The 26,519-nt window shown below is 42.9% G+C and overlaps 1 protein-coding gene across 4 annotated transcripts in view; it reads right to left on the bottom strand.

Annotated features, from left to right (window-relative positions):
• The window catches only part of ST6GAL2 (ST6 beta-galactoside alpha-2,6-sialyltransferase 2), a 251,632-nt gene that overhangs the window by 201,940 nt on the left and 23,173 nt on the right, over nucleotides 1–26,519 (bottom strand). For 2 of the 4 annotated variants that reach the window (XM_043536342.1, XM_043536360.1), the window contains exon 1: nucleotides 11,252–11,727. The exons of the other annotated variants lie outside the window; for them this stretch is intronic. The gene's annotated coding sequence lies outside the window, so the exon portion shown is untranslated. Of the gene's footprint in view, nucleotides 1–11,251; nucleotides 11,728–26,519 lie in introns of those variants that run through there. 4 annotated transcript variants of the gene reach the window in all.

Genomic DNA, 26,519 nt, shown 5'->3' with positions numbered 1-26,519 from the left:
GACCCTAGTTATAATTACATTGATAAACCCTTTATGAATCAGCAAATTGATTCTGCGTAATGCTTTAATGCAGCTCTCAGTGAAACGTTACCATGATCCACTAATATACGGACACTCATAGTAGCAGATGAGGTCATAGAACATGCAGTGCAAGGTATTGCACAAGCACTGGAATGCATCAATTTAATTAAATCCTTCCTCTTTGGGCTGAGGACTATTCTTTGGGCATCTCACAGGGCTCTGATGTGGCTCCCTCCTCTTCTTACTTTATATCCTTTCCTCATCTACTTTCGTGGCTTCAGTTACTGTTGAGGAGTCACAAATCTACCTGTCCCTTCCTCATCTCTCTCTCTCACATTTCTTCTTATGTGTCTGCCTGTCAGCTCCAGCTTTCCATAGCAAAACTGAACTCCTTATCTTTGTTCTCCACTCCGCCATTGTGTCACTACTGTCACCATCGCCATTCTCCTTATCTCTCAGGCTCAGAACTGGGGGAGCGGGTCTTTTCTGATGCTCTCCCCATCCTGGCCCCACTAAAGCAGGCCATATTTACAGATTGTTCTTTCTACCTCCAAAACATTTCCAAAATTCAGCCTTTCTTCTCTATCCTTACAGCTAAACTCTTATCCATGACCATATAATCACCCCTCCTCTCTGCCTCCCCTGGCACCCATGTTGTCCTCCTCCAGGCCAGGCAAACATTAAGCATAGAAATGTACAACTGATTGTCTTGGAGAAATATAAACTACATTTTTAAAGTGATAACTGAAACATTAATCTGAGGCAATGCACTCTATGATAGAGAAACAAGCATATGCAGAAAGAAAGGTGAAGTGAAGGAAGATGAAAGGAAAGAACTCAAATGAAGCCAATGTTAGTAATATTTCAATTGTTTTTTTGAATTTGAGAGAAATGTAGAACACATACACAAATTCATAGATTTTTAAGATTAGGAAAGACCATTATGACCACTTAGTCTGATTCTAATACAGGCCAGAGAATTTCCCCCATGGATTCGTTTGTTTAGAGCATTAATGTGTAGCTGAGCTAGAGCATATCTTTTAGAATGGCATTCAGTCTTGATCCAAACACCCCTCGTGATGCAGAATTTACCCCCTTGGTAATGTTTTGGAATGGTTAATTACTCTAACTGGAATTAATTTGCAAACTGGACACCATCAAATTAGGCCTGAATAAAGACTGGGAGTGGATGGGTCATTACAAAACCTAATTTTACCCTACTAATTTCCCTCTACTGTTACTCACACCTTCTTGTCAACTGTTTGAAATGGGCCATACTCATTACCACTACAAAAAGTGATTTTTCCTCCCTTGGTATTCTTCTGTGAAGTGAATTGTCTCGTTAGACTGACCCCCCACTTGGTAAGGCAACTCCATCTTTTCATGTAATATATATAGAATTTGTGTTGTGAAATTTCCAAAGTACACATTTACAAACTCAAATTAGCATATGTCCATAGTTTGGACGGTATTACCTTCAAAAACTAGTCTGTCAAAAAATATGTCCACTGCCTAGTTCAGCTATACCATTAATCACCAGTCAAATGAAGAATAAAAAAGATCTCAGAGCACAAAAGTATGCTTCCACTTGATGTGTTGATCAGTTTAGGCCTCCAGATCTGCCTGAAGCCTTAAAGCAGAGGTGGCCAACCGGAGCCACATGCGGCTCTTCAGAAGTTAATATGCGGCTCCTTCTATAGGCACCAACTCCGGGGCTGGAGCTACAGGCGCCAACTTTCCAATGTGCTGGGGGGTGCTCACTGCTCAACCCCTGACTCTGCCACAGGCCCTGCCCCCACCCCACTCCTTCCCGCCCCCTCCCCTGAGCCTGCCGTGCCCTCGCTCCTCCCCCTCCCCCCCAGAGCCTCCTGCATGCCATGAAACAGCTGATCGGGAGGTGGGGGGAGGGAGAGGGAGGCACTGATTGGCAGGGCTGCCAGTGAGTGGGAGGCACTGGGAATGGGGGGTGGGGGGGAGCTGATGTGGGGCTGCTGACATATTACTGTGGCTCTTTGGCAATGTACATTGGTAAATTCTGGCTCCTTCTGAGGCTCAAGTTAGCCACCCCTGCCTTAAAGGAGCCCAGCTGTGCGTTGTTTGCATATAATCAACAGCTACTTCCTCATCACAATTCTCCCTGGTTCAATATTATATGACATCAACATTTAGTGCCATTACTAGCTCAGACAAGAAAATCGCTGGTTGTCACGAGCGGTTACCACATTGTTAGGTACCAAGAGGAGGTGGGAGGAGAAGCAGGACAGGAATTTGAAGTGAAAACTTACAGCATCACCTGTACATGGCTCATAATTCTGAAGACAAGTTGCATACATTTTAAAATAGCTGCTTGATTTTCTGTGGCCTGATTCTCATTCACACTAGGGTCCCCCTTCCACCCACTCATCTGGCAGTGGAAAGGAACTTTAAAGTAGCTATATATGTAATTTATTATGGAGGCTGCATGCCATATATCAGCAGCATACAAGGGCCATCCTCAAGAGCTCTGACTGGCTGGCAGAAAAACCCACCCCTACTTTCTGCTGTCAGCTCTCCTCCGACTGGAGGTAGAGGATGCCATCCATGGCACATATTGCTGCCAGTACACCGCAAGCTGAGAATATGAGCTCAGGGCTGGAGGACAGGCCCAGAGAATGGGCTGCCTATATAGCCACTAGGAGCTCGCCTGCCCTCAAGAATCAGCCAAAGTCTAAAGGAAAAGAGGTGCCTCAATCTGAGAGTAAGGGACTGATGTTGGAGGGGCAGTTGGACTGTTTGTTTGCGCAAAGGTGTTTGCGTCATTGCCCAGGTGAATGCCTGTTTCCCCAAAGGCAAAAAGAGGGTTCTCCACCCCAAGGAGAAAGGCAGGTGAGCGCCCATCACCTTCCATCCAATTTAAGGCTCTTCTACACTGTTGTCTGCCCTGAGGGTAATTGAGAATAAAATCCTTTATGGTAGCTCTGAGCACAGATCCCATCTTAAGCCCTATTCCAGATTACATGTAGAAAGTATAACTGTAATTCATGCACTATGTCTTAATTAAGAATTCAATATATTTTAAGTAAAGTATCAAACAAAGGATTTTGATAGAGTGTAGCAGGGACTTGCCCAATCCTCTCCTGCCTCAATTTCCTTTCTCAGATACTGTAGTAATTTACCAGTTTCCAGTGCTGTTAGGTCACTGGCCAAATCACAGAAATTCACTCCTTCCAGAGTTTAAATCAAACTCCAAAAGGAAATACAAAAAAATTCTTGCCAAGCACAGCCCTTCCTCTCAGGGTCTGTCCTGTTCCTGCCTCTAGCCTCTCTGCTGGGCTTAGCTTCCGTCCGTCCTTCCTGGGCTCCAATCAGTCCCTTTTCCTCCCAGTTGATAGAGGTGGCTGTACCACCTCTGGCAGCATAGGGGAAGTCCCCTGCACACATAGTCTATCCTGGGTTCCTGGCTTTGGAGCCCTAAACAATTGGGCTCTCTGCCCTCGTAGCATAAACTGCCCCCACCCCTTTGCCTTCCCAGGGCTTCTTGCTACAAACTTAGTCCAGCCTCCTGCTTTTTAAAGGCAAACAGCTCACTCCTGACTTAACTCAGGCTGCCCTCATATAACCAGCAGGCCTGGTTCTGAGTCACATGCCCTTTGTACTCATCTGATTTTTGCAAAGTGACTGCAGGGCAGGAAATGTGCAATCTTTGGTCTATAGCTTTGAAGTGACATTAGACAATATTTGAAGGATTGATTACATTCACCCAAGGAACTTAACTCACATTGGATGAAAACTCTGAAATGTTTGGTCTAGAACTGGAGAATAGTTTATAGTGAATAACATACACAGTGAATTTAGCCTCTTTTTCCCTCTGGCTGAATGTCCAGAAGCAGAGTACAATTTCCTCCCATGAATACAGTTTTCATATACACCTGACCAATAAAAACACAAAAAAAGTTTTTTTGTTTCGTTTTTATGATAGTCAACACTTAAAATGCCTGCGTGTGAGTTATCTGACCAGTTATAAAGTACATGGAATTCCCTGTTCCCTAGTGGAGGAGTAGCACTTTCATAAAAAAAGGCCGTCTTGAAGAATACATTCGGTCAGCAATTCTCAAACTGGGGGCCGTGAGTCAGTTGCAAGCCAGGGACCAGCTATGGAGTGGGGGTGGGTCCCAGGGCTGAGCGCCTCTCTTGGAGCTAGTGTCTGCACCGCTGTGAGAGGAGCAGGAGCGGCCCGCCCAAGCTAGCGGGGCTGCATGCAGAATTCACCCCCTGCTTCCAGATGTGCCAGCCGGCTCCTCCTGGGCTTTTCCTCTGCTGTTGAGTCATGGCCGGGGCCGCTGATAAACTCCACGCTCAGCCCCAGGACCCACCCCCACTGCACAGCTCTTCCGCGGCGGGCAGTTGATCAGCAGGGCCGGCGGCCCCGGGCATGACCCGCGGACCACCTGGAGCCCGTGAAAATCAGCAGCAGAGGAAAGCAGCCCCTGCCGGCGCGTCTGAAAGCACGGCCCGAATTCTGCACGCAGCCCCACTGGCTCGGGCGGTGCAGTGCAGACACCAACTCCCAGAGAGGTGCCAGGTGCGAATCCGCGCGCCAGGGGCACACAGCGGGGAGGGGTCGGCCAGGTGCTTAGAATTAAAAGCCAGCACCTGTGCCTTGAAGCTCAAGTTCTTAACCTTGTGTTAAATAAAGAATAGTCCCTTCCCCAGCCATATTTATGTATCTCCGTCTAATCATAAATAATAAGGAAAAACAAGAGTGTTAGTGGTGATTTTATTAACAATAGAGCTTTTCAGGAACAGTGGTAGGCCTGGGGGTCCGTGACAAATTTTATATCAAAATGGGGGTCCTCAGGATGCTTAAAGTTCGAGAACCGCTGCATCGGGGCTTTCAATGTCTCAGGGGTGGGTAGCTGTTAAACAGGATTTGAGAATTTTAGAATATTTTAAATCTTTTCATCTGGGGGGCACAAAAGGCTGCACAAAGTACCGAGGGAAAACTAGGCCTCTGTAAGATTTATTGGCTAGGTGTACACTACTTTACATTTTCAACAGATAATAATAAACCCTATTCCTACAAACAGCTGAAATATATTAAAAAGGTAGTTATTGAGTTGAATGGGCATGCTCCAGAGAATATTGTTGCCAGTGGGCCAGTTGCCAAGGAAACTCACAGGGTACGTCTTCTAGAAGTTTTGCTAAAAGGAAGACAAAAATCCAGGGGCACCCTTTACTTGGAGTGGGAATGAAGTCCCGTGGAATGAACTGGACAACTGAACACGTTGCTTAACAGACTCAGTTGTCCCACACAGGGGGTGCTGAGCAGATCAGGGTGTGAGTTTGCTGAAAACTACAGAGAGGAAAAATCATCAATTCCCCAGACAGAGATTAAGAGTAAAATGAACCTATTTTCTGCTTATAGACAGAGTCACAGGGCGAGATACTCCTCCGCTCTTAGAATCATAGAATATCAGGGTTGGAAGGGACCTCAGGAGGTCATCTAGTCCAACCCCCTGCTCAAAGCAGGACCGATCCCCGGCTAAATCATCCCAGCCAGGGCTTTGTCAAGCCTGACCTTAAAAACTTCTAGGGAAGGAGATTCCACCACCTCCCTAAGTAACGCATTCCAGTGTTTCACCACCCTCATAGTGAAAAAGCTTTTTCCTAATATACAACCTAAATCTCCCCCACTGCAACTTGAGACCGTTACTCCTTGTTCTGTCATCTGCTACCATTGAGAACAGTCTAGAGCCATCCTCTTTGGAACCCCCTTTCAGGTAGTTGAAAGCAGCTATCAAATCCCCCCTTATTCTTCTCTTCTGAAGACTAAACATCCCCAGTTCCCTCAGCCTCTCCTCATAAGTCATGTGTTCCAGTCCCCTAATAATTTTTGTTGCCCTCCGCTGGACTCTTTCCAATTTTTCCACATCCTTCTTGTAGTGTGGGGCCCAAAACTGGACACAGTACTCCAAATGAGGCCTCACCAATGTCGAATAGAGGGGAACGATCACGTCCCTCGATCTGCTGGCAATGCCCCTACTTATACAGCCCAAAATGCCATTGGCCTTCTTGGCAACAAGGGCACACTGTTGACTCATATCCAACTTCTCGTCCACTGTAACCCCTAGGTCCTTTTCTGCAGAACTGCTGCGGAGCCATTAGGTCCCTAGTCTATAGCGGTGTATTGGATTCTTCCGTCCTAAGTGCAGGACTCTGCACTTGTCCTTGTTGAACCTCATCAGATTTCTTTTGGCCCAATCCTCCAATTTGTCTAGGTCCCTCTGTATCCTATCCCTACCCTCCAGCATATCTACCACTCCTCCCAGTTTAGTGTCATCCGCAAACTTGCTGAGGGTGCAATCCACACCATCCTCCAGATCATTTATGAAGATATTGAACAAAACCGGCCCCAGGACCGACCCTTGGGGCACTCCACTTGATACCGGCTGCCAACTAGACATGGAGCCATTGATCACTTCCCATTGAGCCCAACAATCTAGCCAGTTTTCTATCCACCTTAGAGTCCATTCATCCAGCCCATACTTCTTTAACTTGCTGGCAAGAATACTGTGGGAGACTGTGTCAAAAGCTTTGCTAAAGTCAAGGAACAACACGTCCACTGCTTTCCCCTCATCCACAGAGCCAGTTATCTCGTCATAGAAGGCAATTAGATTAGTCAGGCATGACTTGCCCTTGGTGAATCCATGCTGACTGTTACTGATCACTTTCCTCTCCTCTAAGTGCTTCAGAATTGATTCCTTGAGGACCTGCTCCATTTATTCATCCAATTATTCATCTTGTCCCTTTATTCTGGGTAAAGGGATTGGAATGGTGTAAAGGGGCTCTAAGTCCTGGATCTGGCCTGGGCAGAACTCCCCAGGTGCAGGCACTGCAGACGACTGTCATAGGCTGTCTTTCTGGGGACTCCCTCAGACCCTGGCAAAAGGTTTCATATTGGGACTGGGGCTTGGGAGGTGAAAGGTATGGCTGCAAAACTACAGAGACTCAGGGAAGTGTTGCAACCTGTCAGACAACCTGAGGAAGCTGCCATAATTTCCACGGGCCCCCAGGGCTGTCAGCGTTATGCTGGAGGCCACTTTGGTCCTCAGGGCAGCCCAGGATTGGGAGAGTGCATAAATAGCTGAAAACCTTGTTAGCCCCTATCCTCCTGGGATGTAAGTTCTGTGCTGCATCTCTTGAGGGCACAGCACAGAATCTCTCCTATAGTAATCACCATTCACAAGTTATCATTATGTTTAGTTTGTTGTTCTTGTGTATACTGAAAGTGTTGTCTCTTTAATCATTTTATTATTGTTATCCTTTCAACCCTGGTTTAATTTTCCTTTTCTATTATTGTACGTTTATATATAATCCATTATTAATCTTCAAGGGCCTGATCCTTTCATCAGAGTAAAAACAGCATCGTGGAAACTCTGTTGAGTGGAGTTACTCCTGATTTACACAGGTTAAAATGGGAGAAGAACAAGACCCACTATTTTTAAATCTGTAAATAAATATATTCCTGATAGTTTTTCCTGTTATATGGAGGCTGATTTAAAAAACAAAACAAAACAAAACCAGAAGCTACATGCTAAATTGAGGAACTGAGTCTACAGTGACCACCTCCAAAGCGCTCTACTATATCTCAGAAAATGGATCCAGGGAGATGGTCCTTAATACTGGTATAATGAACAGCTAAATAAGGGTTAATATGTTTAATTTAATACCAACAGAGCTTAATTTATTTTTACCTTCTGTTGCCAAGATCCACTAAATTGCATTGTGCATCCAGCTGTCTGATAAGGATCATTACTTGTCATAGTGCTATGGAACATTTGGAGACAAATTTTCAAACCCTGGCATCTGATTTGCACCATTAAACAATGTGTGTTGCATTTGTGCGTGCAAAATCCCACCAGCTGATTTGGTAGATGCATGTGCAAATTAGAATTGGCACCCATGGGGACCTATTTACAAGTAATACTACCCATTTTGCATGCACAAATGTGAGTATACAAGCTTAACATCGGCGGAAATAAGTCAGCCACCAGACTTTAACAATGCACCCTCAGGATAACTGCACTTCCCTTATCTCAATTCCCCCCTTTTAGCTGGATATGGTATTTTTCACTTCCTGTTCTAATCTGGTGCACTGTTAAACAGTTGCTGATTTACACCCTGTAAGTGGCTGTGTTAATAGTTGTGGTAAAGCGATTCCTATATCTGTAAGTGTGGACAATCTGATAGTAAAAAACTTGTTTAGGGTTCCATTAGACTAATGGCTGTGTATTGGGGATGTCACCCTGATAAACACCCAGCCAGCTCCAGATTAATCAATCATTGGGCCCTAGGCATGATGGAGAGGCAGCTACCCCAAACTGGAGTGAATGGCTTTGCAACCTGGCCTATGAGGTCACAGCACCACTCAGGTTACGGCTCCGCCTATGAATTTGGGCCCTAGTTTCCCAGTGCATTAATCTGGCCCTGCATCCAACCCACTTGAGGGATATATACGGCCTATATGACATATGCAGATTCTCAGGCTCCCAGGTATCTGTTAAAGAAAGTTTAGTCCTCCTGGTTACAAATATAACGTTCCAAATTAAAACAGAAAACAGTATTGTCAGTCTGAAACAATGGCTCCGAGAAGCATGAATCTCCCTCTCCCCATTCATTTTAGCGGGGTGTTGACTCTAAAGCCTGATGAAGACACTTCAAATGTCAGCACTGCCTATTTTCGTTGCCGATCATTTTAGCAGGTCAAATGGGACAGGAGTGAAGCTCGGGATTGCAAATGAGGAGTTGCTGCAGGGAAGGTAATGCAGGGAAGAAAGGACAAGGGACTTCTTGCAAAGTCAGGGAAGAAGGTGAGAAACAAAGAAAGGAGAATGGGGTGAATGAGAGGCGGAAATAGCAGTGGTCTTAAAGGGGAGAATATTTTCCCACAGCAATGGTGAGAAGTTGAACTAATAATAAAAAACACTACTAGCTAAAGGTTTAGATACTGCTTAAAGGCCTGATTCTCCCCTTGCTCTTTGTGCAAACATCCTATTGACATCAGTGGGATATCTGCAATGGTCTGAGGGTAGCACGGAGTCCTAAATGTATAACCTGGTACTCAGGCCATAGTTAAAACTGGACTCAGCTACAAAATGAATTTGACAACCTTGCCCTGTATGAATGTGGGTTGATTAACAAGTCTGAGTAGTACCAGATCATGTAGTAGATGTGAAGGAACAACTATCCTGCCCATTTCTGCTCACAGCATCCTACAGGCAGGGGTTTCAGGAAATGCTTTTCCACATTTCATTTTCTCCCTTCCCACTCTTTTAAGTGTGCCTTGCAAAGGCTCCTTCCCACCAGTGTCAGAGTTTGTACTGCACATTCCATAAATCACTCCTAATTAGGAAGGGATGACTATTTATATTCCAGCATTAATAAAGCTGCTTCAACCTCTGAACAACTGTTTGCTATTGCATGTTAAAAGCTATGCAGTTTTACCACAGTTCCCTTTGGGAGGAGGAAAAAGGGAGAGAGGTGGTTAATGGTTTCTAATTATCAAATTATAAAATCAAGTGCAAAAGTAATCCATATTCCTGTGGGTAAACAAGAACACACTATTAGTTCATTCTAATACCTGGTACATGAGGCAGGAACAGACTACTATACCAGCCCTTTCTAGGTCTTATAGTCATTAAACCTGCCACAGAGACTGAGCACAGGGGGAGGGGGAAGCTGGGCTGATGAAAGTAGGTCCTCAAATTTAACTTTTAAGGAAGAATGGAATTGAAGTATCCTAACCAGAGGACAGAGCTGTGCTCATTCAGGCTTGTTCCAGCTGACTGCCCTCATCTCCATTGATTCAGTGTTAAGCACATGGGTGAGCTATTAGGGAGCACATTTTATCTTCCTTTAATCGGTCAGTAGTCACTAACATACTGGTACTGCTTTTCACTGGCTTGGCTGGTTCATTAGCTAAAAGGCCTGGATAAAGCCGTAGTTAATGAAAGGGAGTTTGTTGTTTCCCCAGCCATTGTAGTTAAACTTCCAAATGTCTAAAGATTACATTACTTTGCCACAGTGAAGGCTGAAAGAACAGATGAGCACCTATCACAATGTGAGAAGCAACATTTGTCAGCGAATGCCAGGGGCTCAAGATGATTGGTTATATAAATATATATTTAAGGGGAATTTCCTCATCAGATGTAGCTTATTAGCTATAACAGCAATCAGAGCTCTGTTCTTATATATAGTTCTGTCTGTAGGGGAGTTGATTACTTGTAGGATAATATTCCCATTTGGGAATAAAATAACTAGACATTATCTCCAAACAATGCTTTATTTAGAAAAAAGGTACCAATGCTTTGCCTTTGTGATGTGCTTTGTTAAGTGGACCACATCAAGCTCATGTGCTTTCAGCTGTCCATCTGCTCTCCTCATCCACAGTTACCTAACAGATCAACTCCCGCTAGCATCTTCAGTCACCCAGTGTGCCATTATGGATCTTCTTTTGCCTACCATTCTTCCCACCACCCCACTTGCCCACAGACTTGTGGTTTTATCTAGACATCTTCACTCTGATCCTGGCTCTCGGAGCTTTTCTTCTTCTTCTCACTTCATCTCCAGCCTCCGTTTCCCATCCTTCCTCAGGCCCCCATAATTGTATTTTTGGCTCTTTTTGTTCTTCTTCCCAAACTCCAACTGGTTATCTTTCCACCCATCCTCTATGACTTGATAATCTTTAGCCCCTTCATAGCACATACACTTTGTATATATCCTGAATGTATGCTAATCATCTGCTTTAACACCTGCAGCAAAATCTTAACGGGATTATTAGCATGTTATTAAGTTACCTGTGAAAATGGGATGTAGGCTTCTAAATCACTTAAGCACTTTTTAAAAAAATTTACTTTTATGGCAGGAATTGGGCTTGCCTCCTTCCTGGCCAGCATCATAGTCCTGAAGAGATCCTGGCTTTTGGGGTGACAGTCTTTCACTGTCCTCCTTGTGCTCATCTTCCAAGGAGCCTTGCTAGTTATCCTTGATGGCATATGTGTTGCAGGGAAGAGAACAGGCAGCAGGAACACAACCTTCCTGGGTGTCAGAGACCAGGACATGGGCTAGTGGCTGGAGCAGGAGTTGGAAGCCAGGTATAGGAGCTCTGGGTCAGAGCCAGAGTCCAAGTCCAGATGCCAGAGCCATGGGCCAGAAGTCAGGAATCAGAACTGGGGGGTCAGAGGCAGGTTACCTGGAGTGAATGAAGGCAAGAGCAGAGCATGGCTGGGCTGGACCAGGAACAAGCAGGTGCAGGAGCTATCACAGCTGTGGGTGCATACTTTAAGTAACTGCTGAATTGCTGCTGTTGAGTTTAAGAGCTGGTCTGCTGACCCTTCCCCCCCAGTTAGGCAGTGTACACAATCCGGCAGCCTAATACAGGCCAGCTGCACTCGTTAGGTTGCCTGGAGACTGGCTTTGCTGCAGGCCCTGCTGCCAGACACTGGCTTTGGTCACAATGTAATTGTACAGAATCCTTTCCAGCTCCTCAAAAACTGGGCAGGTCGCATTTCCATTCCTGCGCTTTTCCCTGGGATGCCTGGTTTGAATGTAAGTCTTCCTGCATTGTTTGCACTTTATCCAGCACTGGTTGGCATCCTGGTTGTGGCCCGCTGTGACCATCTGCTTAGCAATATCCACAAAATGATCTTTATTCTGGTAGCTGGCCATAAGGGCTTTTTGCACCAATGCTCCTCCCCAAACGGTGGTGAGATCTAGGGGCTCAGCCTGGCTCCAAGTAGCTGCTCAAGGCATGTTGTGAGGCTGCTGGAGTGATATGGCCACAGTGCTGATATCCTCAAATCCAGGAGCAAACTGACAAATGCTGGCCTCACACCCATTTTTGAATAGGCAAAGGGAAATCCAGCCAACTTGACACTAGAGTAGCGAGGGGCACACAGGTAAACAGAAAAGTCACTAATGGTTGCCTGCAAAGCAGTGTGGGATAGCAGTTGGAGGACTGCCAAAGTAGTGCACAGAAGCATTATGTACGCACAAATGACAGAACAAATTCAATTTGAAGCGAACTCAGTTCCTGTTGAAAAAGGAGTCCACAGTGCCTGATACATATGGAGTTAGTGCACTATAATGAATGTGTAATGTGCAGGCAAGTGTTTTCAAACAGGTCTAACTTGACTTAATCTGGTTTACCTCCCCATTGTACCCAATCCCTTCGTCTTTAAACCATATCATATCATAGTCCTTTTGTTATAGTTTGTTGCTAGCAGGAGAGTTTTCCAGGACGGGTTTAACTTAAATGAAAACTTCCACAATATAGCTACCACTTGGTAGAGAACTCTTCCACTTCTATTCAAGGGAAGTATAAATGAAAGCTACCTTGGAGACTAAATCATCTCAATTCAGCTTGTTGTGCAAATCAGGATGCAGATGACTGGTAGGAAGCATATGCTGATGATGGCCTATAGCTTTTAGATGAAGGACTTCTGTTTACAGTGTTATTACCTGCCTTGGCTCTCTGCTGTAAAGAGCAAATAATACATACTGCACACATATAAAACATTGACATTTTAAAAAATCCTCTGGAAAATATTAAAACATTGGCCTGGTGAGAATTAACCTAGCTGTCATTTTAGGTACCCATGTAGTCAGAGTTTCCTAGCAAGTCATTGCCCTGGTAATTATACATGCTCCCATTTTATGAACAACTTACTGTTTTGAAAAGCAGGTCAGATCCCTACAGAGAGCTATGGAAAGTAGTTTGGCGGCAAATGAAATATTAGCATACAGTAGGATTCCTTTATCTGTGATTTCTGCTTTAATGCTTAACTAGTAACTGGGGTTTTGTTCAAGTCTAGATTCAGGTGGGATCAGTTGAAATGGAGGTGGTAGAGAGCAGACTCAAAATTTAAACCCACCGATATTCAGATTCACAGGGCTCCAGGTTTTCTAGTTTGAAATGTGGAAGGCGACACTGCTCACAAAGCATATGGTGCAATTACACTGAGGAAAAAAATCACCCTTTTCATTTTGACCCTGTGAGCCTGGAAGGGGTGCCAGCTAAGACGACTGTACACAGTATGTCTAATGAAGGTAATAACTTGTATGTCAGGAAACCTCTGAAAAATTATGTTAAAGTAGTGCTAAGGGCCTGACTTCAGCTCTGAAGAGCCATGAAATCCACAGCTGGACTAAACCTCCATCCCTAATGTGCTGTGCTGATTGAAGAACAGGCAGCAAATGCAAGATCAGTCATAATTTTTCAGAGGCCCACTGAAATTCCAAGGCAAAATGGGATGAATTTTGGACATCTTCCTTCGGCCATCTAGGTTTAACAGAATTTTCTGCCATTTGTGGCTTTCAGTAAACCCTTCGTTGTTTTAACAGACTTTTGCTAGTTTCCTTTTATTTCTTCTTTTTTTGATAGTATTAAAAATAGAACAAAAATAAGTCCTCTTGATATGGGACCATTGATACCATTGGGGGGGGGGGGGCTATTGTTTCTTCAATCTAAATGTCAATGGTCCGATTAAGATTTGGCTGAATTTTTGGTATCATTGCTCATAATTTATTCAGAACATATGTGCCTGCCGTGAATTTTCTACAATATTCACAAAAGTCCAGATCAAGCAACGGGAATGTTTAGAAGTGCTGCTGATGCTCAGCAACTGTTAAATTAGCCACATGTCCTCTCCTGCCTTCCACCTACTTTACCTCCTTTTTAAAAAAAATATGAAAACAATTATATATTTAATGGGCAGCATTTCCACTTCAAGGGGCAGATCCTCAGCTCATAGAAACTGGCATAGCTTTTTTTGACTGCAGTGGAGCTGGGCTGATTTACACTAGCCAAAGATCTGACACCCCCTGCCCCATATTTCTTTTCTGTTACTTTATCCGCTGTATAGTTATCCCTCTGCCTGCCTGAAAGTCAATGCACTTGAATCTGTGCTGTGCTATCTATTATACTGCCTCTGTAAAGCAGGGTATGATACTTTGTATGAAAGATGCTGTAAACCTCACGGTATTACACAAGCAAATGTTTATCAAAAATATTTTGAAAAATAACTACTGCATATGAAAAGAAATTACATTATAAATCTCAGTATCTCGGCTACTTTTTTCTCCAGAAGCACCCTAGAGCTACAGGTGTACTTTGCAGATAAGTTACAGTTATTCATGTTCACTTTTGAGCCACCATTTTTCTATTTAGGAAGAATTATGGGCCAAATCCTGTCATCATTTCTTTCCTGAACCTACCCGACCTACAATTGTGAAAAGTCGTGTCTGCATCAAAAGTGGGACTGTCATGTTGTTAGTGGAGAGGGACAGGATATGGGACACATATATGGGAATGGAGCAACCTCTGAATGTCACAGACACCCTCTTTGTCCCACTGCTAAAGTTGTTAGGGGCAGGCCTGGTGCATTTGTCATAGTGTGGATCCTCCAGCCATTTGCACCCCACCCCAATAGAGGGAAATACAGGGGGTACATAGTCCCCTGCAGCCAGGAGGAGTCATTCTGGTAGCACTATGTGGCTGGTGGGATTTTGAAAGATTCCTTTCCCAAACTCACAAGGAAATTCCCAGTGCAGGGGTCAGTTGTGGTGGTGGTGCAGTGAAGAAAATATGTGTGATATATGCTTTATTTACTGTGTTTATGAATATTATTGTTGTATGCTTATTAACAATTTGTACCAAAACCAAAATAATTTTTTCTTTAAGCCACACCCCAACCCTGGTGTTTTTTACTGTAAATTCTTGATTTCTTGCATTCCAGGAGTTTAAAATAGGAGTCTTCCTATTTAAAGATAGGCAAGAGTAATTACCTTTGCATAATAACATTCCAGAGCAACATTTGTAAAGCTAGGTCCTGAGCTACTAAATCAAAGAATATCAGGGTTGGAAGGGACCTCAGGAGGTCATCTAGTCCAACCCCCTGCTCAAAGCAGGACCAATCCCCAATTTTTGCCCCAGATCCCTAAATAGCCCCCTCAAGGATTTGAGCTCACAACCCTGGGTTTAGCAGGCCAATGCTCAAAGCACTGAGCTATCCATCCCTGCCCTCTGCCCCTTAAATATAAAAGGCCAAATTCTTTCTCCATTTCTGCTCAATCCTTCAAGTCAAACTCTAGTGTAGTTTTGTCTGAGAAGGGAAGGACTGAGTTACTGAGGAAGGACATCAAGATTTGTTCCAAAGCTTTTCAATGGAATTGCTGATGTGCCCTTACCTAGAGCAAAGCACATTGTGCTGCTGTAATTATTCTTTTCTCATATTCTGCACTTAAAGTATCAGTTGGCTAACTCATCTCACGTATCAAACCTGGCAAACTTTCTCCTCTGATCACAGTGAGGTAGAGTTGTCTTCATGGCCACAGTGGTAAAACTATACTTCTCAGTTGGGAAAGGAAAATAAATGCAGTGGATATCTCTTTTGAAGATATGCAAACACGGGCTTAACACAGGGGCTGGACCTGGAAGTAGTTTGTGTTTCTGTTCATGGGAACAAGCCAGCATGGCCATTTTCATGCTCAGACCCACGTTGCCTGCCAGTCTTTGGGTTGCTTGTGAGCCAAACAATTCAATACCTACCTGCCTTGGGGAGTCACAGCTATTTGTCATTGAAAAGGCTTGTGCTCAGACCTGTCTAGTACTCATATATCGCTCTCATGACATGGCCCTCCCAACCAAGGCAGCATATTGGTATACAGAGCATGATCACTCTCCATGCTGCCTTACATACTTCTGTTCCTATGCAGTTTGAGCATTCCCCTTCCCCATGTAAATCATTATTTGCTAGCTGAGAGGAGAGGGTCCACTGACTTTAAACTACCCTATCCCTCTTGCTATCTTTAGTCCTGCCATCTAGCCTAGATTCATAGATACTAAGGTCAGAAGGGACCATTATGATCATCTAGTCTGACCTCCTGCACAACACAGGCCACAGAATCTCACCCACCCACTCCTGTGCAAAACCTCTCACCTATGCCTCTTGCTCTTACTATGCTGTAGTAACTGTCACCTGTTCTACCTTAAACTGATCAATGGCTCTCTACAGCCTGTCTTGAACCTCTTTAATTTTCCTCCCCTGCCTGCTACTAACATTGTCTCTAATACACTAGGCCTGTTTCAGTATCTCCGCCTCACTCTCTCGTCCAGCTTTTCCCCCTCTCTGAGGACCTGTAAAATCAGGGACAGTTAGGGCCTGACCCAAAGCCCACTGAAGTAAAGGGCTTCCTAGGGAAGTCATGGAAGCTCTTTCACAGGGGGTTTTCAAAAAGAGGCTGGGTAGCCATCTGTCCTGAATGCTTTAGACCAGGGGTAGTCCATAGATGGACAACAGGCCAAATCCAGACCGCCAGACACTTCTGAATGGACCCCGTGTCAAGGTTCCTTCCCCACTCTGAACTTTAGGGTACAGATGTGGGGACCTGCATGAAAGACCCCCTAAGCTTATTCTTACCGGCTTAGGTTAAAAGCTGCCACCACCAAAGTGTTACACAAAGAACAGGGGAAGTGCACACTTGGAAACATCTCCCCCCACCCCAAAAAAAATATCCCCCCAAGCACTACACCCCCTTTCCTGGGGAAGGCTTGATAAAAATCCTCACCAATTTGCATAGGTGAACACAGACCCAAACCCTTGGATCTTAAGAACAATGAAAAAATCAATCAGGTTCTTAAAAGAAGAATTTTACTTAAAGTAAAAGAATCACCTCTGTAAAATCAGGATGGTATATACCTTACAGGGTAATCAGATTCAAAACATAGAGAATCCCTCTAGGCAAAACCTTAAGTTACAAAAAGACACAAAAACAGGAATATACATTCCATTCAGCACAGCTTATTTTATCAGCCATTTAAACAAAACAGAATCTAACGCATTTCTAACTAGATTGCTTACTAACTCTTTACAGGAGTTCTGACCTGCATTCCTGCTCTGGTCCCGGCAAAAGACAACACAGACTGAGAGAACCTTTGTTTCTCCCCCCTCCAGCTTTGAAAGTATCTTGTCTCCGCATTGGTCATTTTGGTCAGGTGCCAGCGAGGTTATCTTAGCTTCTTAATCCTTTACAGGTGAAAGGGTTTTTCTTCTGGCCAGGAGGGATTTAAAGGTGTTTACCCTTTCCTTTATATTTTTGACACCCTGAAATATATTACTTATTGTCATTATTGTTATTTTTAAATTTTCTCTGGAGTCTGGACCTTGACTGTACCTTGACCAAGAAATTTGGACCTTGACAAAAAATAGTTGACCAACCCTGCACAAGAAATCCTGCAATCCTGCAGGGAGTTAGACTAGATGACCCTTGTGGTCCCTTCTAACCCTATGGTTCTATGATTCTAAGTGGATGGAAGGACTGATTGATTTCAGTGGGCTTTGGATCAGGCCCTAACTCTCCTTGATTTTACCTTTACAGATCTTTTCCTAAAGACTGTTTCATGTTTGAAATGTCAAAACATTATTCCTTTTTAGACAGCGGACATTAAAAAAATCCCACCTGTTTGGTCTCATAAAAATATTCGCTATGATCAGCTTGCTGGATGGAGGCATTTGGAAATATTAGAGTAAAAGCACTTTCTAGCCCTCAGATACGTCAAATGCAGAGACACAGTTTCCTCAGCCTTTTGCAGCACTTTCAGGGGACTCTTACTGGGCTTGATTCAAGGGCTATTTTACAGTCTTTGAGATGTCTGCAGTTGCGCTCACAGCTCGGCCATTTTATGTTGGTGCCATGTACAGTTACATTCTGTACAGGAAACAGAAAAGCCAATTTTAAAAAAAAATTAAAATCCATTTCTGAATCTCAGCTGAAGCTTCAAATGTGTGTTCAAGACTATTGTCTCCACCACTCCACTAATGCACTCATCAGGAAACAGAATCCTGTGACACCAGGTGGGGGACATAGAAGGGAGTAGGAGTGGACAGTTCCCTGAAGTCTGCAGAAGCACTTCTTCAGCAAGTTTGTGAAGGTGGGGCTTTGAGGGTGATGAGGAGTCCTCAGAAGCAGCTATGCTGTGCAGCTTGCTCCCTTGAGAGCCCAGTGGATATTTGCCCCTGAACCTCCTTGGGGGACAGGACTGTACAGGGGAGCAGCCAAGACTGTATTCAGTTCTTATGGAGCCGTGCTGAGATGTGAAAAGGTGGGGGACCAGCCATTTTTCCATCAAAGCTGGCTGTTAGTGGGTGTGTTGTTTGATTTACCCCTAGATCTCTTCTATCAATGGGGTTTGCAGGCCACATTCAATACCTTCTAGCCAAAAAAAAAAAAAGTTCACTATAACAAGAAGTGGTGAGAACAGGGATAGGGTCCCAAACCTTTCTAAGGGTATGTCTACACTGGAGCGGGAGCTGTAATTTCCAGTTCAGGTAGACATGCTCACACTTTCTCTGGTCAACCTAGCATGTTAAAAATAGAAGTGTAGCAGATGTGGAAGGTACAAAAGAGAATGGAATGTATCCTAAGAAGAGGACAGGCCTGCACCCTTCCCTGTATCAAGTAAATTCTGCAATGTGAACCTCAGCACAGAAGTCATTGGGAGTTGTGTCATCTTATCTGAGGTCAGAATATTATCCTGTTAACTACGTCCAGTGACTTAATTGTACAATAAGAGAAGGCTTTCTGCTTATCATAGCCCAGAACAATCAAATGTTATAATCTCTCAAACCACACCTCCAAAATCTTTTGATGTAATGGGATAACTTTTCAAAGATGGCCTAAAACATTTGCACCTCCAAGACACAGTTTTTGCTGTAAAAACTGCTCAAACAAACTTTTGGGTGCAGAAAATTGTATGTACAGGTACAAAATTTTAGTGTGTGTGAAGGCGGGGTGGGGGGGAGAGGTGTAGAACCAGAGGGAAGTTAAGGTTACTTGAGATACATTAACTCTGCATTTCCACACTTTCCACTGTTTGTGATATATTAAAGTGTAACCTTAATTTTGTGTTTCCTGGATTTTAGACTTTTTAACTGTAAGGTTTTAGTAACTCCCCCATGTTGCTGATATCTAGTTACAACTTTAACTTTGGCTTCATAATCTATTTTGTTTGAGAACATATGTAAGGTTATTTATTATGATATTTTTCATGAGAGGACCATGTTTGCCATAATTAAGCATGTTTCTGAAGCAGCTTTAACTCAGAATTTCTTCGCTCCAGGAGGAAGAGAGAATATGGATACTTAACAATATTCTTACATTATTTTGAATGCATTTATTATTATTTGTTATACAGAGAATCTTTCAGGATACGCAGAATTTAGCTCACTCCACCTAATAGTTAATAATATTCAGTGTTCATCTGTAAAGAAGACGAACCTCTCTCAGGTTTTCTATATTTTCAACTAAATTATTCCATGTTTCACACTGTGACTCTCAAGTTTGCTCCTAGATCTATTAAATCCCTGAATATGAACACTGTAAAGATCATGTTGAATCTAACTGCTTCAGTGACAGGGGTCATGAAATATTGAAAGGTTTAACCACATCTGTGAGATAAATAAGTATTTCTCCCAAAGCTGGCATGTTCATATACAGCTCAAACTCCTGGTTTGTGTTGACACACTATTTCCCGCTGTTTGGAATTAATCTATAAAATAGCAGAACCAGAATATTAGGGCACTTCGACCTTTCCAGATGTTTTGTCATTACAGTAGTCGTTATGGGAGACAAAACAAAAGAAAATTAAGACTGTAATATTCTTAAACACACAAAAGCTTTTTTTAGTTAAAGTCAATTGACTGGTAAAATCTCCTCTTGTGGTGTTTTTTTTTTCTAGTCAAGTTTGCAGCAGAATATCAATGAGGCTTGTTGAAATGGAAACTTTTCACTGTGCATAATTAGAGTAAATGAAACGTGCATCCATTCTCAATGTGCTTCTTTTATTTCTGTAAAATTTAATTTCTCAAATAGGGATGCAGAAAAAAATGGGGTAAATGTCAATTTGACTGAGAAGGAATTGAAATTCAAGACCAAGTGGTGTAGTAAGAATAGGGTTTGAATCTTTAACTAAGGGATGCAAACACTTCTTTTGTTCTGCCCTATTTATTTCTCAGTTCTGTTTCTGAAGGGCTCAGAGTACTAACTAGAATGAGTCATAGTGCAGGGCCAGCAAGGATGGCATATTTCCCCTCACAGTTCTGCCAGGGTAGCCCGATTGAAAATCTATTGTTATGCTATGAATTTTCTAAGCACTGAGTGTCATTAATACAATTACAGTAGAACCTCAGAATTACAAACACCTTGGGAATGGAGTCATTGACTTAATACAGCTTTGAAACTTTACTATGCAGAAGTTTGCTTTCTCTTTATTTTGTTAGTAATTTACATTTAATACAGTACTGCACTGTATTTGTTTTTGTTTGGTTGGGGTTTTTTTTTGTCTCTACTGCTGCCTGATTGTGTACTTCCAGTTCCAAACAAGGTGTGTGGTTGACTGGTCAGTTTGTAACTCTGGTGTTCGTAACTCTGAGGTTCTACTGTAATGCCAAATTGTGTTCTGCCATGGCCTTCCTGAGTTGGGGAAACATGTCTAGGAGGGATTAGATGGCGATTACCAAAATTACCTCACTTGTCATCTTTATCAAAGTTGAAAAGTGACATCAAAATGTTGACCACCCTCCATCACTAGTCATATTTTACTTGATAGTCCAGTTTTCCAAATCAGTCTAAATTATATGTGGCAACTTTCAGGTACGGGATTGTTGTGACTCTAACACTATGAACTGGTGAACAGTTGAATTAAAAAAGAATAAAGGGTATTATTTTATTATATCTATTATAGATTAGTGTCTAGTTCTGAGCCCTGATCTGCTAGATGCTGGATACACAGTTCCTGCCCCAAAGAGCCTACAATTTGAATAGGCAAAACAGACCAAGAGTGGGGGAAAGAAATAGTGTTTTTATTTCTGTTTTATAAATGGTGAAATCGGGCACAGAGATATTGAGCAACTTGTCTAAGGACACACAGGAAGTCTATGGAAAAGTCAGGAGTTGAACCGTGAGTTCCAGCCTCAAGGCCATCCTTCTTCCCTTAGGTTAAGCTCACTTGTACACGAATTTGGAGCAGAAGCAATTTTCCAACACAAATATCAATTTCTGCTGAATTAAACTTCCAACAGGCATTTTTTTTAAAGCACCTCACAGTAACCCCTTTGATGTGTCCTGGTGTAGTTTTTAAGACACCATCAGGATCAACAGTGGAATGAGTACAACAGACTTTATGAAAACATTATGGTGCCTGATCATGACACAGTGCTTCCTGCTGCTAACAATAAACAAAAACAGGGGGCAAAGTCTATTTCGTAGGAGGCAGGTTTTCCTAGTTGATTTTTGTCGGATTTCTGTCAAACACAAAGTCATAGGTGATTCCCTGTTTAAGATTTTTTCAAGCCAGGTCACTCAGCTGAATCAATTGTGAAACTTGAAATTTGCCAAGCTTGAAGCAACTAGTCATTGTTATTTAGCTGTGTGGTTCAGTATCACCCAGAGGCCATAAAGGATGTCAGGGCCCAATTGGACTAGGCGCTGAATAAACACATAAACCAAAGAGCTTGTTGTGAAGAGTTTAAAATCTCAATAGACAAGTCAGGCAAAGGGTGGAAGGAGGATAATATCCCCATTTTATGGATAGAGAACTGAAGCACAGAAAGATGAAGTGACTTGCTCACCACCTCCCAGGAAATCTGTGGCAGAGCTGAGAACTGAACTCAGCCCTCCCAGGCTCCCTCACCCACAAAAGCAGCCTTCCTCTCCAGTTCAACAACAGAGGTTAATGAATATCATGCCATTTTTTGCTTTAAATCAAACATTAATTTTGCTGTGTCCTTTCACAGGGTGGAGAGTTGGTTCCCAGTATCTCTCTCCCCGCTCCCTACCATTTCCATCTACACAAAGAGCAGCATTGTTTTCTAAATGAAAAACAGTCACCTTTGAAAGTGTGAAAAATGTTACTCTTGCACTTAATTTTTTCTTGAGAAAAAAAACAAGTATAGTGTGAGGAGTTACATATGACAGTCAGAACTTGGAATGTGAAATGCATATTCTTATTAATTTGTGTCCATACTAACCTTGCTTTATCACAGAAAACAGATCAACTATTTTTAGATTGCATTCATTCTTTTATTTTGTCTGCCAAGCACTTCCAATCTGAAACTCACAGAAAAAGCAATCTGTTACGCTCAGACTTCTGTGTGATGAGAGGAACTAACTGGTCCCATGACAAACAAGTGTGCTTTCTCTATTTTATATTCACATTCCTCCAGTACATCTTTTATTCACCTTCCTTACCCTGAACACTAAATGTGGTGGCTATACCACAGACCAGTGGTTCCCAAGCTTGTTCCACCGCTTGTGCAGGGAAAGCCCTTGGTGGGCTGGGCCGGTTTGTTTACCTGCCGCGTCTGCAGGTTCGGCCGATCGCGGCTCCCAGTGGCCGCGGTTCGCTGCTCCAGGCCAATGGGAGCTGCTGAAAGCGGTGCGGGCTGAGGGACTTACTGGCCGCCGCTTCCAGTAGCTCCCATTGGTGGCCGAACCTGCGGATGCGGCAGGCAAACAAACCGGCCCAGCCCGCCAGGGGCTTTGCCTGCACAAGCGGTGGAACAAGTTTGGGAACCACTGACCTAGACCAAAAAAAAAAAAAAAAAAGTCTGGAGCTGACTTCTCTGTCCTTTAGGGCAAGTCTGTATGCATTAAGTTTGTTATCATTCCTCTGTCAGCCTTTTTTGCCCTGCTGACCCTGAGCAAATTTGTCAGAGCAAGACGGTCATCTAGTTTTACAGGTTAAGACAGCGTAGTCAATATAAGACCAAAAAATGAAAAGCAAACAGTGGAATAAGAATTCCAAAATACCAGGAGCAAAACTTAACCGGAGGAAGAAGATTCACGGCTAGTGCAATCTTGGAGAGATGATTGCTATTTAAGTTCACATTGTAAAGGGTCTCATCTGCGATTGGTGCGTGGGAATTTATGCCAGCTATTCACATTAAACCATAGCATGTTTTATAGGGTTTTATTTCTCGCAAGATTAGGAAATTACATACCTGTTTGGTTAGGGGGAAGAGAGGGATAAAATATAATTTCAGTTATTCTCCTGAAACACCCGTTCGAGGAACGTTTCTACAACAGCATAAGCAAGTTCAAGATGCACAGATGTGGTTGGGCACCTTGTATAGAAATTATTTTCTTATAAATTTGTACATTTTGTCAGGGGTAAAACATCTGCAGAATTAGGCTAAGTAGTTCTGACACTTAAACTGTGAATGAAAAGATGATGAAAAGTATTCTCAACAGCATGCTGACACGGCTTGATATATCAGTCAGCACTGATACGCAGATCACAAGGTGCTACTGCTCTGTCTACATGTCTGGTAGGAGTTGACAGAATTGTGCTAAACCAGCAAAGTTCATTCCTTCCTATCCATTCCAAGCCGTCATGATAGGCAACAGCTTCTTTTTTTCGAGAACGCTGACAAGCGGAGTTTACTCAAGGCCCTGTCCTGTCCTCGCTCTTATTTCAAATCCTTGGGCAGCCATGAAGGGAAATCATGAAAGTAACTCATTTAAAGGAATCATTGAGCCTACTCGTCCACATTTCTGGGTTCGGTATCCATGGGAACGACTGAGATTAAAGAGCTATTATCATAGACACCTCAGTGAAAACCCTCTGCTCTGTGGACAGTAGCAGTCAGAAAAGCAAACAAATTATTAAGTTGTATAGGAAATGGGATAGAAAATAACAAAAAATTATAAATATCTGTATAACTAATGGCTTTCCCTGGAACTCTACGTTCAGTCCCAGTCACCCCTTATCACAGAGGAACCAGGAGAAATGGAAGGGATCTAAAGATGGGTGATGAACATGTCCAGAGGGGTCAGAGATGAAGCAAGGCCATGCTCTTTGTACCTGCCGCCATGTACCAGCAGCAGAGCTGGACGGGGAGTGTCCTGCACCCCCTGAAGAGGTGCAGCACTGAGTTTTTTATTTTTTATATTTTGCATACCACAGAGTGCTAGGAAGAATATTCTGCTTGTCTGGGTCAGAATTCTTCCAGGAGCTCCCCACCGGGGGAGTTGTAGCTCTGCATTGCTTCTAATATGAAGCTGTGTCTAAATGGCACAAGGAAGCCCTAAAAGAGGAATGACAACATTCCTTGATAGATATTTATATTTAAGCCACAACATTAGAAATGCTCCCTGGCATGAGAGCACACGCTAGAGAATATTTTTAATTTTAATAATAAATGTATATAGACTTAGTCTGAGAGCTTTGCAGGCTAAGTGTTTTGCTGAGAAAAGATATGTTCTGGGCAGCTGCTGTGTGGAAACCATCATGTGGCATTGTTAGTAAAATTAAATTGCATTACACACATTGTAAGACAATGTTCTTACCCCTTAGAACAATATAATTCAGCTGAGGTTCTGTAGCAAGCATGGGATGTGTGGAAAGTTGTCAGTTCAACCGTTTTTAGAAAAGTTCTTTTGTTGTGTGTATACATATAGAATTTGTTATTAAGGGCAACAATGGGTAACAATATCAGGAACTCTTCTCTTTTCATCTCAGTTGTCATCTTCCCCTCACACTTCAGGGCATAAACCAACCTCTAACTGACAGCAGTTATACACACTATAGGGAGGTTACCCCACAGCTGTCCACTACAGGGTTTTTTTGCATCTTCCTCTGAAACATTTCGTTCTGGTTGCTGTTAGAAACAGGATACTGGAAAAAATGGACCAAAGATCTGATCTGGTATGGCAACTCCTGTTACTACGTTTTTCTCTCCTCTATTATACTCTGGCCCTATCTCACCTATTCTCATCCATTCCCCACAATTCTTATGCTCTTTTGTCACTCTTCTCAATTTTGTTGCTCTTTCTTTTTCCCTCTCATCTGCCCCATCTTTAATGTAAGCACAGTGCTTCTGTGTTTGTTCATACTGTTACCATCAGCCTACTGGTCATTCATTTGGCTCAATCAGCCTGTCTAGATGCAGCTCCCTCTGTCCAACGGTGATCAATGAACTACTATTAAGAGTGGTGAATGCAAGAAGATGATTTTTTCTAAAATATTGTAGAGTACTGAACTTGCACTGGTTCATGGTGTTAGAAGAGAAAATGAAGGTAGAAAGATATCAAAATTTCACTTTATTTGTTGGATAAAACTGGAGCATGAAGTAAGCAAGATTTGGGGAACTTGCACGCCTGTATTTTTCACACCTCTTTCCTTATGTACTATCACACTAGCTGAGAAGAATGGATACAGTCACACTAACGATTGCTGTATTTTAAAGTCTGGAGCTCATGATCCCTGTGTTTGAATGTCCGTAGCAGGACATTGTCAGCAGAGGGCCCAGGGAGGATGGTGCATATTTTTATTTAAAGCACTCACAGCTTATCTTTAGTGTATTTACTTTTATTTAGTTACCATTAGGTAGCTGCCAATGGCATTCCTATATTCTGAGTCACCTACATCTCTCAGGATTATCTCCTAATACTGTCACTACTCTATTAAACATTGGGTATTTGTTATGTCTTCAGGTGGAAAATCTTATAGATAACCACTTGAACTTAATAGGACTATTTCCTAACAGGATAAATTAGAGACAAAGAAATGAGTTTAGCTGATGATATTCATTCTGAGGCATAAACTCATTGTGAATAACAATTTGTTGGACTTTGACACCGTTAAGTTAACAATTGCTTTGCTTGTAGTAAATAAGGTAGAAATTTGCATCCGTGTAAAATTCGTATTTGCAAAGGCAAAAATACTCATCTCTTTCAGCCAAAAGTTGATGCAGGCTCACAACACGGGAAGACATAGGGTCCTGTTTATCACATTATGCAAAAGAAGTGCCAAAAGTGCACAAAAATTATGCCAAAAGGAAGTTATGCTGCCTTCACATTGTGCCCCAGGGGTCCATAGTCTATGGCTAGTATGCAGTGGCAGATGGCAAGGGTCCATTTGAGTAGTCCTGCTCAGCTGTGACCAACCACAAAAGTGACACTCCAGACAAACGTAATAGTTGGCTAGAGATGGCCTCCACAGGAGTTTGCTTAAGGGGCAAAAGTGTTGAGGTGCAAGTGACAATGTCACTGAAACCATTCATTGTGTCAGGTGACTGAAGAGCCAAGAACTAGCCGTGTCAGAGGCTCAGCAGTAAAACATACACTCATGGCATGCTGGAGAATATGGTGGTTATGTCCGGTTGTTCATGACACAACACACAACATCATCAAGTGAGAAGACAATTCATGTGAGGAGGTAGAACTGGTGAACAATCTATTGTTTGGTCACAGCACAGCAGCAGTGGGAATGTCAGATGTGAGCCACACACAGTCCCACACATGCAACATGGCACATGGGAGCATGAGCAGTCAACAGAGCTGCAGAAACACAAACACAAACCTTCAACCAAATGACGCTCAACAAATCTATTTAGTAACTTGCCTTCAGTGCTGTATACACACCATTGCCATCTGCATGACAAACAGCCCTTACTTATGTT

Source organism: Chelonia mydas, chromosome 1, assembly GCF_015237465.2.
Source record: "Chelonia mydas isolate rCheMyd1 chromosome 1, rCheMyd1.pri.v2, whole genome shotgun sequence".
Lineage (NCBI taxonomy): Eukaryota > Metazoa > Chordata > Testudines > Cheloniidae > Chelonia > Chelonia mydas.
The sequence above is the reverse complement of the archived record's forward strand: the minus strand, read 5'-3'. Positions and strand labels throughout refer to the sequence as shown.